Source organism: Lepus europaeus, chromosome 1 (assembly GCF_033115175.1).
Source record: "Lepus europaeus isolate LE1 chromosome 1, mLepTim1.pri, whole genome shotgun sequence".
Classification (NCBI taxonomy): Eukaryota; Metazoa; Chordata; class Mammalia; order Lagomorpha; family Leporidae; genus Lepus; species Lepus europaeus.
The window spans coordinates 182,491,937-182,510,921 of NC_084827.1; the positions used below are offsets into that span (position 1 = coordinate 182,491,937).

The 18,985-nt window shown below is 61.0% G+C and overlaps 1 protein-coding gene across 2 annotated transcripts in view; it reads right to left on the reverse strand.

Moving 5' to 3' along the window:
- HDAC4 (histone deacetylase 4) overlaps window positions 1–18,985 on the reverse strand; it is a 326,302-nt gene that overhangs the window by 290,540 nt on the left and 16,777 nt on the right. Inside the window, exon 1 of one of the 2 annotated variants that reach the window (XM_062193956.1) lies at window positions 709–978. The exons of the other annotated variant lie outside the window; for it this stretch is intronic. The gene's annotated coding sequence lies outside the window, so the exon portion shown is untranslated. Of the gene's footprint in view, window positions 1–708; window positions 979–18,985 lie in introns of those variants that run through there. 2 annotated transcript variants of the gene reach the window in all.

Consider the following 18,985-nt stretch of genomic DNA (forward strand, 5'->3'; position numbering starts at 1 on the left):
GTCTCCTGGGCGCAGGGTTTCTGGGCCTCAGCACTGCCGATGTTTTGGGATGGATGTGTAGTCGTTGGCTGGGGGGCTGTCCTGGCCATCACAAGACGGCAGCATCCCTGGCCCCCACCCATCATGTGCCGGGGCACCCCCTGGTCTTGACAAGCAAAAGCATCTCAAAAGCCGAATGCCGCCAGGGTGCCAGGACCCCTGGTTGAAAACTGACCCAGAGACACCACCCTCACCCTCCAGAAGCCTCCCCACCACCACGCATCTGAGAGGAAACAGACGGCTTCCAGCCAACACAAACATGTTCAGGAGTGGCTGTCCAGCCTAGTGGCTAACATGCCTGTGCCCCATCTCGGTACCCGGGACTCACTCCCAGCACCAGACACCGGCTTCCTGCCGCGGTGACAGCTCAAGCAGTTAGGTTCCTGCCACCCGCAAGAACTGGATCCCATTCCCGGCTCCCAGCTTCAGCCCCGGGCCGGGGGCTTTTGCACATTTGAGAATGAACCAGCAGATGGGGTGCTCTCTCTCCCCTCCCGTCTTTATCCCTGTCTCTCGCCTTCTCTTTGTCACTCTTCCCACTTTGCAAATAACAATGATTCTGAGTTGCACTGCGTCGTGGAATGAACGTGAAGGGAAGTCACTGAGCTCCCACCGCCCAGGTCCTTTCTGCACGCCACCCAGCCTACATCCACGGAGCTGAACTCTAACCTCCCCTCGCTCAACGTCACAGCTTCAACAGGCCCCCGGGTCGCGGCCTCATCACCGAATTCTCTGCTGTTTCTCGTCTTGTGATTCAAGGAGTGGCACCGGCACATCCCCGGCAGGCACTTCCAACACCGCCCAGGGACCCAGCGCTGCAGGGTCCGCAGCTGCCCCGCACCGGTCCTTTCCTGCCGCCCACATCGCTGGAGGCTGTGCCGCCGTCTGCTCAGTCTTGCTGGTGGGCCAGCCAGCTGGGTGCGCCGTCACCGAAGACTCCCGGGAAGACTGTCCAGGACTGTGCGCTGCCGTGGGGGCACAGCCACCCTCCCCACCGCGAGGGTCTGATGAGCCGACAGGCCTCAGGGCCCCGCCCCGGGCCAGCGGTGGTTGGGAAGCCAGCTGAGCTCACCAAATTCTCTCCTCAATGGGTCACAGCCATGGAGAAGGAGCGCCTGAAGGGGAACTGTCCACCCACGCCCACCACGGGAACCCAGCAGATCGCAGCTCAAGGGCTTTCCAAGGCCTCTGTGTCGTGCACCTCTCCCTTCCACATGTGGCAGGTCCCTCTGCAGTGTGGACAGCATGGCAGGTCCCTCTCTGCAGTGTGGACAGTGTGACAGGTCCCTCTGCAGTGGTGACAGTGTGGCAGGTCCCTCTGCAGTGTGGACAGTGTGACAGGTCCCTCTCTGCAGTGTGGACAGTGTGGCAGGTCCCTCTGCAGTGTGGACAGTGTGACAGGTCCCTCTGCAGTGTGGTGAGTGTGACAGGTCCCTCTCTGCAGTGTGTACAGTGTGACAGGCCCCTCTGCAGTGTGTACAGTGAGACAGGTCCCTCTGCAGTGTGGACAGTGTGACAGGTCCCTCTCTGCAGTGTGGTGACAGTGTGACAGGTCCCTCTCTGCAGTGTGGTGACAGTGTGACAGGTCCCTCTGCAGTGTGGTGACAGTGTGACAGGTCCCTCTGCAGTGTGGACAGTGTGACAGGCCCCTCTGCAGTGTGGACAGTGTGACAGGTCCCTCTGCAGTGTGGACAGCATGGCAGGTCCCTCTCTGCAGTGTGGACAGTGTGACAGGTCCCTCTGCAGTGTGGACAGTGTGACAGGTCCCTCTGCAGTGTGGTGACAGTGTGACAGGCCCCTCTGCAGTGTGGACAGTGTGACAGGCCCCTCTGCAGTGTGGACAGTGTGACAGGTCCCTCTGCAGTGTGGACAGTGTGGCAGGTCCCTCTGCAGTGTGGACAGTGTGACAGGTCCCTCTCTGCAGTGTGGACAGTGTGACAGGTCCCTCTCTGCAGTGTGGACAGTGTGACAGGTCCCTCTGCAGTGTGTACAGTGTGGCAGGTCCCTCTCTGCAGTGGTGACAGTGTGGCAGGTCCCTCTCTGCAGTGGTGACAGTGTGACAGGTCCCTCTGCAGTGTGGACAGTGTGACAGGTCCCTCTGCAGTGTGTACAGTGTGGCAGGTCCCTCTCTGCAGTGGTGACAGCATGGCAGGTCCCTCTGCAGTGTGGACAGTGTGACAGGTCCCTCTGCAGTGTGGTGACAGTGTGGCAGGTCCCTCTCTGCAGTGTGGACAGTGTGGCAGGTCCCTCTGCAGTGTGGTGACAGTGTGACAGGTCCCTCTCTGCAGTGTGGACAGTGTGACAGGTCCCTCTGCAGTGTGGACAGCGTGACAGGTCCCTCTCTGCAGTGTGGACAGCATGGCAGGTCCCTCTGCAGTGTGGACAGTGTGGCAGGTCCCTCTGCACTGTGGTGACAGTGTGGCAGGTCCCTCTGCAGTGGTGACAGTGTGACAGGTCCCTCTGCAGTGTGGACAGTGTGACAGGTCCCTCTGCAGTGGTGATAGTGTGGCAGGTCCCTCTGCAGTGTGGACAGTGTGGCAGGTCCCTCTGCAGTGTGGACAGTGTGACAGGTCCCTCTGCAGTGTGGTGACAGTGTGGCAGGTCCCTCTGCAGTATGGACAGTGTGACAGGTCCCTCTGCAGTGTGGACAGTGTGGCAGGTCCCTCTGCAGTGTGTACAGTGTGGCAGGTCCCTCTCTGCAGTGTGCTGACAGTGTGACAGGTCCCTCTGCAGTGTGGACAGTGTGACAGGTCCCTCTGCAGTGTGGTGACAGTGTGGTGACAGTGTGGCAGGTCCCTCCTCTGCAGTGGTGGTACCTTGTAACAGGTTCCTATCTGGTCTGCATTGGTGGTAGAAACTGTTTCTGGTGCTTGTGAGCACAGAGGCCCACCCGCCCATCGTGTGAGGCACTACCCGGCGGGCAGCCCCCAGGCGGTCTCCAGGCGGCCATGACTGTCTGCATCTCTACGGCTACTGCTCCATTTCTGGGCCTTCCTCGGAAGGCACACCATCTACCCCCTCAGGCTGCGAATGTCCAAGCACGTCTAGATGGGGAAGCAGCGCATTTTCCTGGAGGCAACGCAGAAACCTCAGATGACTGTGTCTCCTTCCAGGAAACCCTACGTCGGTGGGTGGGAGTCCTGGGCCCAGGGCAGCCCCAGCCCAGGGCGGCCCCTGCCCCGTGCTCCACGCTGCTCGGCGAGCTGCCGCCCAGCCTCGCCGTCTTCCTTTCCAGGGGAAGCTCGGGCGCTGGGGTGGCTGCCGTCATTTCTCCCACCCGGATGCTGCCTGCACGCTGCGTCCTTCAGTCTTGAAGCTCAGGCTGTGGCCAGAGGACGCCGAGCTCAGCGTGTCTTTCTGCTCTTCTTGCTTGAAACACAGGTCTTCCTCCTCCAGTTACACCTGCTCATGCTCCTCCGGAGATCCCAGCGCTGCGTGGCTGGACTCTGTGCCCCGCACCTGGCCTCCCTCCCAGTCCACACATCTGCTGTTTTTCCTGCGGTCCCAGGCGCTCTCCCGAGTGCGGCCTCTGCGTGAGTTCATGGAGCCCTGGGCTCTGCACACTCCACCGTCAGCTCCCTGCGGCTCTGCCCCAGCTGCCCGGCCAGCGCTTCTCCCAGCAAAACGCTTTTTGCAATTTAGACTGAGGCCCACTCTTCGCATTCCAGGGCGCTTCCTTCTCCCCACCTCCTGGGACAGCTCTGTGCCAGACCCCACGGCGGGGTCAGCCCTGTTCACTGTCCTCAAAGCAGAACAGCCCGAGCCCAGACCAGAGGCCCACCCCTCAGGTCCACGTGCCTCCCAGAGCCGCGCGTGCGGCACAGGCGGTGCCTCGCCTCACGGCCAGGGTCTCCCAGGACTCGGGTCCCAGCTGCACCCTCAACAGAACAGGAGGTCTGTGTCTGCACGAGCCTCATACACTGTGACACCGCCACATCACCAGGGCTCAGGAGACACGGGAGGGCAGAGACCACTCCACACTGCGTGAGTTCACAACCAAGGCGCTAAAAACAAATCAATCCTAAGTCAGATGAAAAACACTGTGGTGGTCTAGACACATCGCACTCCTAATAAATAGAAAGTGCAGTGAATGTAGAGCAACAGCAAGACGGACGAAGATAAAAGGAAGAATGAAAGCTCCTAAGCTACTGACTTGGGGACAACGGAACTCACTCCTGTCAATGCCCACGTCAGGGCAGAGGTCGGCAGAGCAGACGGAGGGGTGAGGAGGAATCCGTGGGGGAGCAGAGGCCCAGGGCTAGGGGGCCACACGGGCGGCCCCAAGGAAGCCACAATCGGGCCACGGAAGAACTCTCAGCCAAGGAGACGGCGCACCCCGGGGGCCCCAGCAGATGGAGCGTCTGGCGATTTCAGGGAGGCGCACCCCGGGGGCCCCGGAGGATGGAGCGCCCGGCGATTTCAGGGAGGCGCACCCCGGGGCCCAGCGGATGGAGCGTCCGGCGGTTTCAGGGAGGCGCACCCCGCGGCCCCGGAGGATGGAGCGCCCGGCGATTTCAGGGAGGCGCACCCCGGGGTCCCCGGTGGACGGAGCGCCCGGTGACTGCACAGCCATCTCCGTTGCCGAGGCTCTCTCTAGGATGCGCACACGGTGACGTGTTTCTCAGAACCTGTCGCGGGCCTCCAGGGACATATAGCTGTCTGAAGACACAAACAGACCAAGAATAGAGATGGAAAAAGACGGGCCATGCAAAACTGGGCAGAGAGAGCAGTAACGGTTACACCAGTACCAGAGCAGCGGCAGGATGCAGGAGGAGTTCCACGCGCACAGGGCCCACGCACACCCTTGTGCCGGGACGCAGAGCCTGGCGCTGGAGCACAGGAAGAAGTGCATCAGAGGCGGGAGCTTCAACACTGGCTCTCGGGAACTGTAGGGCAACTGGACAGAAAACGAGTAGGCACAGCGCAGACCAACGGGGCGCAAGGCCACCTGGGCTCCACACGCCCCTGGACACACGGAGCACCCCCACACGCAGCACCTTCTGAGCCGTCACGGAATCGCAGCGAACGGGCAGGGTCCAGGCTCAAGGACATTTTCAGACCACACTGAAAGCGCACTAGAAAGCAGGAATCACCTGCCAAGCCGAGTACGCGCGGACTCAGTAACAGAACCCACGGCCCAAGGAGAAGGTTCCACAGAAACAAGAGTGTTCAGAATGACTGGAACTGGCAGCGCTTGCGAGGAAGCACAGAACCAGACGCCTACGTCAGGAAAGGCCTCAACTCCCTGACCTTCACGTCCCACCTTAAGAAATCACAAACAGAACAAATTAAACCCAAAAGAAGCAGAAAACAAAGTGCAGGAATCCATGAGGTAGAGAGGGGGAAACGCAGTACAACTACAAGCTGACTCTTGGAGAACAAAAACTGATAATCCAGACTGGTAAGAAAACCAGCAACAGAAATCACTAGTGGCACCGGGAGGGGCTGACGTGCAGCCCACACAGACACGCGAGGGCAACAGGCAGCGCTGAGAACAGCCGACCGCCGCCAGCCCCACGACTCAGACAACACCCACACGGCCTCAGACACCCGGACTGCCAAACCCCCGGCTGTGCTCAGGGGCCAGGACTCCCAGCTTCCCCTGCTCTGCGTTTGTCCGCAGAACTGGGCAAGCACCAGCTCCACCTCTGTATCTCCATGCACACCACGTGGGCCCACGCATGCTCATCTCACTCTGTGCCGGCAACCCAACAGGGTCGTTATTTATCCCGCAGCTCAAACCGTGGCCACCGGGGCGGCACCCCCCGAGACCCCGTCCTCTGCTTCCCCACCCACCACGGCACAGCCGGGCTGTGTCTGAAGCAGGCTCCACCCATCGGTTAGTATTTGTGTTCGATCAGTATTTGGGGCTCCCTACATCCTGGTTGGTTTTAATTGTTAATGTTTTGATCACATGAAGAGTAATAAACACAAATTTTTTAAATGGGAAAAAAAAAGCACTGTAAAGGATTTTGATGTAAATGTCCCTTGCTTAAAAAGGAAGACTTTTGTGTTCTAGGAACCCAAACGTAGACAAAGTAAAGCCAGGAGCAGAAGCAGCCCCAGGCCAGGCCCCGGGGATCAGCACCAGCACCCTCCGCTGGCTTCAGCTAAGTCCACGAAAAGTGCAGATTGGGAAATACGCACAGGTTTCCACTTTGTTTACATCAAAGTAAACTCATCGCTTCGCTGCACTTCTTGGTGAATGTGTGAAGCTCCCATCTCGTCGTCCATTCACTGACACCCTCACAATCCCACCGTGCAACGTGGGGCTGTCCACCCTCGGAACGCCACAGGCTTGTTCGTGAGAAACACCTCGGAGACCCCTGCTCAGAGTGCTGCTCTGGGCAGACCACAGTGGCTCTCGGCACGCTGGATCCTGGCTACCCAGGGGAACAGGTCCACGGCAGGTTTCTGAGAACACCCCTCCACTCAGCCACGAACCCGGCCTGTGCTGCTGGTGAAGCCGCAGGGGGCTGGCAGGTAGAGAAGCGAAGGCTGCAAGCAGCCCTGAGCCAGGAGGCTGAGGAGCTGCCCTAGACCTGCTGGCCAGAGCTCAAGGCCCACGGTCCGCGAGGCCTTCTCTCTGCAGCAGGCAGCAGACCGCCAAGTGCCCAAAGCAGAGGTCAGACGACTCTGGACACGGCACACAGGCCCGAGGGGCACTGCAATGCCAGGACGCTCTGTGCGTGATCCAGGCAGCCAGAGGTGCGGGAAGGGAGCCGCAGAGCTGGGGAGCACCGGGGCGGGAAGGGAGGGGCAGTCCCGCAGGACCTTCGTCCCAGAGTCACGTCCCAGGAGACCACATCCGCCGGCCTGCGCAGAGTCCCACCTCTCCGGTGGGGATGAGACAGCTCGGCCAGCAGCCCCAGCCAAGGGAGTCCAGCAAGAGGGAAAGGGGGTCATGCCCAGGGGAAACGGACCCCTGCCGTGGGCAGAAGAGAGACAAGGACTGGGCAGACACACGCCAGAGATGGCCACAGGAGGCCTGCAGACGTCATGTGCAGCCCGAGACAGGACACGTGCCACACCCCAACCCATCTGCCACTACACCTGCTGGCACACCTGCTTCGCATCTGCTCCTGCGCTCGCCTGAAAATCCCGCGAGAGCAAACAGAGACGCACCTGGCCTTCCACACTCCTGCCCCTGACCAAAGGAGGCACTGGACGGGGAGTCGCGAGCCCCGAGCTACGTGTGGCCCAGCGTCGCCACAAACTGCTGAGTGACCTCGGCCCAGCGTCCCGTCCTCTCTGGGCCTGCCTGTCCCCTACAGGCATCAGGCTGCAGTGAGTCTGCTGTGGGAAGTTCCCCTGCAGTTTCCAAACTGCTCGTCAGCAGGAAGGCTCTGAAGAACCATGCAGCAGACACACACTTCCCACCGCTCCCCACGTCCCCGGAGAGGCCACTGCTGGCCACACACACAGCCCCTGTACCCCCCCAGCACTAGGACGCTCTCCCACACCCCCCACCTCCCCCGAGAGGCCACTGCTGGCCACGCACCAGCCCCTGTACCCCCCCAGCACTAGGACGCTCTCCCATACCTCCCCACCTCCCCGGAGAGGCCACTGCTGGCCACGCACCAGCCCCTGTACCCCCCCAGCACTAGGACGCTCTCCCACACCTCCCCACCTCCCCAGAGAGGCCGCTGCTGGCCACGCATCCCCCTGCCCCCCCCCCAGCACTAGGACGCTCTCCCACGCCTCCCCACCTCCCCTGAGAGGCCACTGCTGGCCATGCATCCCCCCGTACCCCCCCCCAGTGCCAGGACGCTCTCCCACACCTCCCCACCTCCCCCAGAGAGGCCGCTGCTGGCCATGCATCCCCCCGTACCCCCCCCCCCAGTGCCAGGACACTCTCCCACACCTCCCCACCTCCCCAGAGAGGATGCTGCTGGCCACACATCCCCCTGTACCCCACCTCCTTGCCCTGTGAAGCCCTTCTCCAGTTCTGATCCTGTATTACATATTGACTTTTATATTTATTTTTCCTTTCTGGCAGCCCCTCTGCCCCCAGCCGGAGGGTAACCTTGGTGGCAGCAGGGACCAGATGACCCGCTGGACCCCTGGTAGGCGCACCACGGAAGCACGAGCCGAATGAGACTGTTACAAAGCTTTCCTGGGTCCAGCTCCAAAACCTCCCCCAAGGGGCTGAGGGGATGCGAGCGGCACACACAGTCCTCTGCGCTTTCGAGGTTACACCATGCTTCCAGATATTAGTTTGTGGGCCTGAAGTCTCGGGCTGCCCCGCGCCTCCGAGGCCTGCAGGGGGGGGTCGGGGCACAGTTAGGAAATTAAAGTCACACGCAAGACCAAGAACCTTTTTAACCCTCAGAACATCTGGTTAACATACGGAGCTCGTGGGCTATCTGCGGGAGGATCACAGGAGACCACAGAAAGCTAACGAGCAGTCAAGGGCAGAAGACCGACAGCCGGGACTCAGTGAGACCTCTCACAGAGCACCCCCAGCGGGAGCACCCCACAGTGAGAGCACCCACAGTGAGAACACCCCCAGCGGGAGTGCCCACAGTGAGAGCACCCCCAGCGGGAGCGCGCCCAGTGAGAGCAGCCCAGTGAGAACACCCCCAGCGGGAGCGCCCCCAGTGAGAGCACCCACAGTGAGAACACCCCCAGCGGGAGCGCGCCCAGTGAGAGCAGCCCAGTGAGAACACCACAGTGAGAACACCCCCAGCGGGAGCGCCCCCAGTGAGAGCACCTCACAGTGAGAGCACCCCCAGTGAGAACACCCACAGTGAAAGCACCCCCAGTGGGAGCAGCCCATTGAGAACACCCCCAGTGAGAGCACCCCACAGTGAGAACACCCCCAGCGGGAGTGCCCCCAGCGAGAGCACCCCACAGTGAGAACACCCCCAGTGAGAACACCCCCAGCGGGAGCGCCCCCAGTGAGAGCACCTCACAGTGAGAGCACCCACAGTGAGAACACCCCCAGCGGGAGTGCCCCCAGCGAGAGCACCCCACAGTGAGAGCACCCCCAGTGAGAACACCCCCAGCGGGAGCACCCCCAGCGAGAGCACCCCACAGTGAGAGCACCCCCAGTGAGAACACCCCCAGCGGGAGCACCCCCAGTGAGAGCACCTCACAGTGAGAGCACCCACAGTGAGAACACCCACAGTGAAAGCACCCCCAGTGGGAGCAGCTCAGTGAGAACACCCACAGTGAGAACACCCACAGTGAGAGCACCCCCAGTGGGAGCACCCCCAGTGAGAACACCCCCAGTGGGAGCACCCCCAGTGAGAACACCCCCAACAGGAGCACCCCCAGTGAGAACACCCCCGGTGGGAGCACCCCAGTGAGAACACCCCCAGTGAGAACACTGCCAGTGGGAGCCCGCCCAGTGAGAGCACCTCACAGTGAGAACACCCACAGCGGGAGTACCCCCAGTGAGAACACCCCCAATGGGTGTCCACCCTACGCTGGAGCCTGGCCAGGACGCCCAGCTCACCACCTCCATCCACCCTACGCTGGGGCACGGAGCCTGGCCAGGATGCCAAGCTCACCACCTCCGTCCACCCTACGCTGGAGCCTGGCCAGGGCGCCCAGCTTACCACCTCCGTCCACTCTACACCGGGGCAAGGAGCCTGGCGGGGGCAAGACGGTAAGAAAAGGGAGGCACTGGCCTTTCAGGCCTGCTCTCCACAAGGGACAACCACAGCCCCGTGCAGAGACAGCCCACACAGGGGCCAACGACTAGAACCTTCTCAAGTGCGCAGAGCCAGCCTCCACGAGTCCATGGTGTTCCCGGCACCCAGTGTCGGCCCAGAGCCCAGACTGAGCCTCTGGAAAGACGGAAAAGAGCTTTATGTAGAAACACACGAAACATTAAAAGTGAAATTAAAGACTGAAATATACAGAAGTCACAGGGACTGGAAGAGCCAATACGGCTGAGATTTTGTGGTCCCCAAATTAATCAAATATCAGGGCAGTTCAATCAATATCCCAGCAGAATTTTTTAACTGAAAGTTAATTTTAAATTGTAAACAGAAACACCAAGGATCCACAATAATAATCTTGAAGAAAAACAAGTTCAGGACTTCTGCAACCAGATATCAGTGTTTATCATAAACTTATGTAATTAAGGCGTAAGAATACACAAATAAAACCGGAGCAGAATATTCTAGATTGAGACCAACATAATTACAGTCATCTGATTATATAGCAATGGCTCTGCTCCAAATCCATAGGGAGAAAAGATCTTTTCAACAAACAGTGCTCGGGCCAACTGCTACTCTATGCTAAAATAAACGACTTAAGCCCATACAGGACACCACTGTGAACACTGAAACGCATGGGTCATGGACCTAAAGGTCAAAGGTGAGGCAAGAACAGAAAAGGCAGCGCCCTTGTGGATGGACGGTGGGCCGTGCTGCCCAGCGGCAAGGCCTGGGGCTTAGCGAGCAGCCCAGGAGAAGAGCCGAGAGGCAGCTCCGGGAGTGGGAGAGAGGCTGCCCACACAGCCGGCCAGGGACTCGGGTCCAGCGATGGAGTACAAGGGGAAAAACGGACTCCAAGGGCTCCATCAACGCTCAGCATGGGCGCCCACGGGCCTGGCTGCGAGGGCACCGGCCTGCTCCGCCGGGCGGACAGAGCGCCACGGCACTGCCCCTGTCCTATCCACCACCCCCCTCCTTAGAAGCGCTCTGACAGCCCACTGTTCCTGCGTGGCAGACAGGAGCAAGCAGGCAGCCGCCTCCACGCCCAGCACGCGCGAGCGGGCGGGGCAGCAGCCTGCTGCTTTCCCAGGGGATCGAAGGGGGGGGGGGGGGGGACGGACTACAGATACAGACGAGCCCATGACACGCGACCACAGGCCACGGCAAACCAACCAGAGGGGGAAGGAAAGCAGGAAGAAGCACAGAGACCGTCAGAAAGTTCTGGAAACATCGCACCCAGAACAGGCGCCCCGCTGCTGTGAGAGCAGGCATGGTCTACACCAGGGTGTGATGCTGGAAGCCCACCACTTAGCAGACCTGCAAAACTGAAACTGCCCAAGGACGGGCCACGCCCAGCCAGCAAGAGGGACTCTGGACTCCCGGTGGCTGCCAGACCCAAGCCACCCCTACCCCCGCCCGCCCCAAGGCCCGGCGCCTGTGCAGTGCAGCCCGGCATGTTCCAGGAGGTGCTGCTTACACATTGCACAATCAACGGCTCGAGCAAACGGAGCTGAACCTGCACAACGGCCTTCTGGAGAGTAAAGCTCTTATCTTGTAGATCCAGGCTGGGAGCCTGGTGGAAAGGCTGGTGCTTCTGCAGCCTCCCAGGGCCTGGAGCAGCCCAGCAGGGGGGCAGGGAGCACCATCTAGACACGTTTTCTTTTCACAGCTAGCCCCTGCATCACTCCAACCTTAGTATTTTGGAACTGTTAGGACAAACCTCAGGCAGCTACTGGCACGTGATGCTGCCAATACGGGCCCTACCCCCTGATCTGCTCATGAGTGACAGCTGTCATTCAGGCAAGCGCACTGCCTTCAGCTCTCTAGGCCACCAATAAAGTGAAGAGACACTTCACTCACTCACACACGTGCACATGTGCACCACAGCACGGAGACCTGACTCGGGCGTGGCCACGACAGGCTGGCCGGAGACCTGGACCTGTGACCCCGGCGTCCCCGTGGACTTTCCACGATTTCTCGAGGTTTTCCATGAGGGTGGTGAACAGGCTGCGTCCAGCCCTCCCTCGCTGGCCTGGCTCAGGGATGAGGGCTGAGCCCAGGGCCATGAGGAGCCCCCGGCAGGGGCAGTCAGGGACCCACAGCGCCTGGAAGGGCCCAGGAGGCAGCAACAGCTCTGCGGTCTTCCCCGAGCGGCTCAGAAGTCCGGATCCCGCAGCACAGCCGCTCACGCACACACTCAGGAGCGCACGGGCTGGCCCGGCCTCTGCTTCCGCAAGCTTCCTTTTCAGAGCACGGTTCTCTCTGTCCTCCTGCTCCCCCAGCGAGCAGGCAGTCTGCGTGTGCCCCCCACCCACTCCACGTGCGCACACGCAGCCAGTGGCCGCCGTTTGCCAGGGCGACGAGAGCTGACCCTGCGGCGTCTAAGGGCGCTGCACCGAGCGGCTGCACCGAGCTGGCGCCCACACAGCTCGCTGTCCCCACCGTGCCCGAGGGCCACTGCGCGCAGACAGCCTGGATGCTGGGGCCTGCACCCTGCAGCACACCCCCCTCCCCATGAGGCTGAGTTGCAGGGATGCGATTTCTCATCTCAGGGTTTCCCTGCCTCAGGCAACCAGCTCCCCCACCCCACAGCAGAGGTTGCCCCCATCTCTCCCTCTCTTTCCCGTGCAGGTCCCTGGGCACCGCCGACCTGTCTGCGGGTCCCGGGGCTGGCGGGCCAGGCTGCCTCTTCGCCTGCAGCTGTCGGAGGCTCTGCATGATAAACACTGCCGTCGTCTTCACCATGCTACACACTGCACCCAGAGGCCATGATGACGCACTAGCACCCCAGTCCTCCGAGTCCATGCGGTCAGACCTGTCTACACCCGGGGGACAGGTGCCCAGTGCCCAGGTCCTCACTGGGGGCTCTGCTGTTTGACTTCACTAGACCACACACACACACCTAGCCTGGAGACACGTGAGCTAGACCACACTCACACACACCTAGCCTGGAGACACGTGAGCTAGACCACACTCACACCTAGCCTGGAGACACGTGAGCTAGACCACACTCACACCTAGCCTGGAGACACATGAGCCAGATCACACTCACACACGCCTAGCATGGAGACACATGAGCTAGACCACACTCACACACACCTAGCATGGAGACACGTGAGCCAGACCACACTCACACCTAGCCTGGAGACACGTGAGCCAGACCACACTCACACACGCCTAGCATGGAGACACGTGAGCTAGACCACACTCACACACACCTAGCATGGAGACACGTGAGCCAGACCACACTCACACCTAGCCTGGAGACACGTGAGCCAGACCACACTCACACACCCCTAGCCTGGAAACACGTGAGCTAGACCACACTCACACACACCTAGCATGGAGACACGTGAGCTAGACCACACTCACACACACCTAGCATGGAGACACGTGAGCTAGACCACACTCACACACACCTAGCCTGAAAACACGTGAGCTAGACCACACTCACACACACCTAGCATGGAGACACGTGAGCTAGACCACACTCACACACACCTAGCCTGGAAACATGAGAGCTAGACCACACTCACACACCCCTAGCCTGGAAACACGTGAGCTAGACCACACTCACACACCCCTAGCCTGGAAACACGTGAGCCAGACCACACTCACACACGCCTAGCATGGAGACACGTGAGCTAGACCACACTCACACCTAGCCTGGAGACATGAGCTAGACCACACTCACACCTAGCCTGGAGACACGTGAGCTAGACCACACTCACACCTAGCCTGGAGACATGAGCTAAACCACACTCACACCTAGAATGGAGACACGTGAGCTAGACCACACTCACACACACCTAGCATGGAGACACGTGAGCTAGACCAGACTCACACACGCCTAGCATGGAGACACGTGAGCCAGACCACACTCACACCTAGCCTGGAGACACGTGAGCCAGATCACACTCACACACGCCTAGCATGGAGACACGTGAGCTAGACCACACTCACCCCTAGCCTGGAGACACGTGAGCCAGACCACACTCACACCTAGCCTGGAGACACGTGAGCCAGACCACACTCACACACGCCTAGCATGGAGACACGTGAGCTAGACCACACTCACACACACACCTAGCCTGGAGACATGAGCCAGACCACACTCACACACCCGTAGCCTGGAGACACGTGAGCTAGACCACACTCACACCTAGCCTAGAGACACGTGAGCCAGACCACACTCACACCTAGCCTGGAGACACATGAGCCAGATCACACTCACACACGCCTAGCATGGAGACACGTGAGCTAGACCACACTCACACACACCTAGCATGGAGACACATGAGCTAGACCACACTCACACACCCCTAGCATGGAGACACGTGAGCTAGACCACACTCACACACTCCTAGCCTGGAAACACGTGAGCTAGACCACACTCACACACACCTAGCATGGAGACACGTGAGCCAGACCACACTCACACCCCTAGCCTGGAGACATGAGATAGACCACACTCACACCTAGAATGGAGACACGTGAGCTAGACCACACTCACACACCCCTAGCATGGAGACACGTGAGCCAGACCACACACACACACACCTAGCATGGAGACACGTGAGCTAGACCACACTCACACACACCTAGCCTGGAGACACATGAGCCAGATCACACTCACACACGCCTAGCATGGAGACACGTGAGCTAGACCACACTCACACACACCTAGCCTGGAGACACATGAGCCAGATCACACTCACACACGCCTAGCATGGAGACACGTGAGCTAGACCACACTCACACACACCTAGCATGGAGACACATGAGCTAGACTACACTCACACACACCTAGCCTGGAGACACGTGAGCCAGACCACACTCACACACCCCTAGCATGGAGACACGTGAGCTAGACCACACTCACACACCCCTAGCATGGAGACACGTGAGTTAGACCACACTCACACACACCTAGCATGGAGACATGTGAGCTAGACCACACTCACACCCCCCTAGCATGGAGACACGTGAGCCAGACCACACTCACACACACCTAGCATGGAGACACGTGAGCTAGACCACACTCACACACACCTAGCCTGAAAACACGTGAGCTAGACCACACTCACACACCCCTAGCATGGAGACACGTGAGCTAGACCACACTCACACACCCCTAGCATGGAGACACGTGAGTTAGACCACACTCACACACACCAAGCCTGGAGACACGTGAGCCAGACCACACTCACACACACCTAGCATGGAGACACGTGAGCCAGACCACACTCACACCCCTACCATGGAGACACGTGAGCCAGACCACACTCACACCCCTATTATGGAGACACATGAGCTAGACCACACTCACACACCCCTAGCATGGAGACACGTGAGCTAGACCACACTCACACACCCCTAGCATGGAGACACGTGAGCTAGACCACACTCACACACACCTAGCCTTGAAACATGAGAGCTAGACCACACTCACACACCCCTAGCATGGAGACACGTGAGCCAGACCACACTCACAACTAGCCTGGAGACACGTGAGCTAGACCACACTCACACACACCTAGCATGGAGACACATGAGCCAGATCACACTCACACCCCTACCATGGAGACACGTGAGCCAGACCACACTCACACCCCTATTATGGAGACACGTGAGCTAGACCACACTCACACACCCCTAGCATGGAGACACGTGAGCTAGACCACACTCACACACCCCTAGCCTGGAAACATGAGAGCTAGACCACACTCACACACCCCTAGCATGGAGACACGTGAGCCAGACCACACTCACACACCCCTAGCCTGGAAACACGTGAGCCAGACCACACTCACACACGCCTAGCATGGAGACACGTGAGCTAGACCACACTCACACCTAGCCTGGAGACACGTGAGCTAGACCAGCACCCTAAGACCACCCGAAGACCCCTGCCCGGGCTGGCACCATGCAAGGGCTGACCCACTCATTCATCCTCACAGGGCCAGTCCTGACACTCCCGCACAGGGCTGCAGGGACAGGGCCTGGCTGAGAGCCGACACGCGGCCACACTGGCCCCCATGAGGGGCCCAGCCCATGCCTCCTACACGCTACAAACAGCGCACGCACTTCACGGCAAATGCACAGCCCACAGCAGCGCTGCAGGGCACCCAGCCTTGCTACGCCTCCAAACACACTTCCCCCATCGCGGTCACACACAAGGCCCCCAAGCAGCCACCTGGCACTGCGGACGCGTGCTTCCCAGGACGTCTGGGCTCCAAGCAAAGGTATCCAGCCCAAGCCTAACCCCGCCTCAAGGAGGAGTCGTACAGTCCGGCCTCCCACCCGTGGCGTCACCTGCCCACAGCTCCGCTGTGTCCTGTGAAGGTCTCTGAGCCACGGGATCCCACCTCCCTGCCCCGCCCCAGAACGCTCTAGACCTGTCACCACCACACCATCACAGGAGGGAGTCCAGACTGTCAGTCACGTGGCCCCCGTCCTGCACGGCAATGCACACCACCACCGGGACACGGCCACCGGCCACCACAATGCCACGTCCCCCAACACAGCTCAGCTCAGCACGTGCCCCCGGGACTGTGCCTGCTCAGCGGCGCACAGCACCGCGGCCCAGTCCACGAACGAGCACAACACAAACTGTGTCCGCTGCCCAGGCACGAGACAAAGCGGGAGACGCGGCCGGGGCCGCGGCGAGAGCTGGCTTCTCAGCACAGGTCTGTCGCGGGACGGAAGTCCCTGCACAGCCATTCCTCCGGGCCCAGCCCTGCCCTCTCTGCGGCCACACAGGCCACGGGCACACGCCAGGATACCGCCCCGGCGTGCGAGCCCTGCCCTCGGCACCCGGACGGCGTCCTCATTACAGCTGGCACAACGCAGTCCCCGCTGCTGTCGGTCTCTTCTCCACATACGAGCAGCTGCCCTCGGCATCGACCGCACGAGCCAGGAGAACACTGCCACCCAGGCTCCAGCACCGTGGCAAGGCGGTGCCACAACGCGCAGACAGCAATGGCCAGGGGTTTCAGGGGTACACGTGCTGTGGGTTCGAGGAGCAGCGGGCCCCACGTACAACACCGTCCTCCCACCGCCTGCTCCCGGCCCACACGCTCCCGTGTCAACAGGTGTTGTGAAGGCTCCGCCCCCTGCAGCGTGTCCCCCTCAGCACATCACAACAGAGGAGGGGGCACGACTCAGGGCTGCTGCCCAGGCCCCGCAGAGACCCCAAGTGTGTGTCCTGCCTGCAGGGACAGCCCCAAAGCAGCGCCGAGGGGCAGACGGGGCCCTGGGCCTCCCGTTCTCACCGGCGTCTCAAGGGGCAAAGCTGGCAGCAGTTCCAGCTGGGGCAGACCACTGCGCAAAGTCCACGGGGCGAAGGCCCACCTGCCACTCAGAAGGCCACCGCAGCCCGGGTGGGCATCACAAACGTGCCACGAGCACGGCCAGGTGGCAGCTGGACACGAGGCCACCAGCTCCACGGACGTGGGCCTCTCAACTGCTCGTCCAGGCAAACTGCTGGCCGGGGCCAGCTCCCAGCACTCACTAACACCTCGTTCTCGCTAGAACCAATAGTTCTCTGGAAATCAGAGGGCCTGGTGTTTAAAGTTGTCTTTCAAACACTGGGGAGGGGGCCAAGTGAGGGACAGCAGTGGTGGCTCTGGCAGGACACATCCCAGAGCAGGGCCCCGTCCCGTGGGGCACAGGCCCTGTGCACGTGGACCTGGGCAACATCGACAAGGGCCCCTGCTCCCCTAGACCAGGACGCGCCCTGCGCACAGATCTGCCCGGCTACTGCCCGGGTCTATGGAAAAGCAGCCGTATGTCATGCAGGAGGCCCCGGGGCCCACGCTTCTGGAAGGAGGCCAGCAGGCGGACAGGCACTGCCCAGGGCAGGGAAGGCAGGGAGGAGGCCCCAGCAGAGGGACAGAGGGCCAGGGGTCTGAGGGAGCAACGGCCTGGACGGCGAGGGAGTGAGGAGCCCAGGGCACCGTTCACGTGCCGGTCTGCACACGGCAGCCACCGGCCACCTACCGACGAGGGCCTGAGCCAGGGGGCGCCGTCCTCCCCTCCCCGCTGCCATCCGCGGGGCCCCTGGCCGCCCTGGCTGCACAGGGCCCCGGTGAGGGACACTCCCCGCAGGGGCTCACTCTCCTGAGACACTTTATCTCACGTGGAGCTTCCCAGACAAGCAGCAGGCAGCTCGCTGGAGACGTCCAAGGGTGCGTGGTGCCCAAGCCGCGGAGGGAGGGCCTGCGCAGGGCGGCGGTGGGGAAGCCACACCAGCCCAGGACAGGGCCAGGGGGCAGGCAATTTGGAAGTGACAGAACCCCCAGGAAGGCAGCGGTGGGGAAGGGCGTGGGGACACACACGTCTCCGGGGACAGAGGGAGACAGCCAGAGCTGGTGTCCTGGAGGGAGCAGGCTGGGCCCCAGTCACAGGCAGGAAGCTGCCTGCGAGGCACTTGAGCCGGCCCAGAAAAGGGCCGTCTGCTGCACGCGCCACGCCGGGAGACAAGACCAGGCCGCGTGCTGGGAAGGAAGAGGGTGCGGCAGCATTTGAGACAGACAAGGAGCCCTCAAGCACTCCGGCCCGGGCCAGCCCCCCGCCCCTTTCCCCCACCTGCCTAGTCAGACACCACCTGCTAGGCGCCCCCCGCCCCGGTTCCAAAGCTCAGCACCAGCCCCCCCTCCTCCAAGGCCTGCCCCTGCTGCCCAACGACAAAGGCCACGTTCGTGGCACCGACCATGGGCTGGGAGCAAGAGGTGGCTGCGGGGAACCACGTGGCAGAAGCGGGTACAGACTACAGGCTCCAGTTCGGCGAGCGGTGGGTGGTCACCGGCCGCCACCCGACAAGAGTGCCGCAGGGCTGAGGGGCCGAATCCTGACCACAGCTGGGCTTGCCTCTTCTGGAAAAGCAAAGAGTATCCTGGGGATTGGGATCTGGACCACGAGAGTAGGAGTCACACGACAGGCGACAGGACGCACGGGCTCTGCAGAGACCTCTGCGGGCCGTGTGTGGGCAGGTGGACAGACGTCGCACAGGACCCGCTCTGGGACAGATCACTCCCTGTTGAACAGTAGAGATCAAATTATTCACTGCATGGTCCTATGATAAATCTACCTCTGCTAGAAGTCACTTACACAAACACTTGTCAGTAGCCATTTGCCACACGGTATATACAGATAGATATATATCTTGCATGCACACGCTAACACGGAGATCCGCGGGAACACACAGGCACATGTACCGTCACCGCACTCCACACGTGGGCCTCTCCCTGAGGTTCCCTGCAGGCACTGGGGCCGAC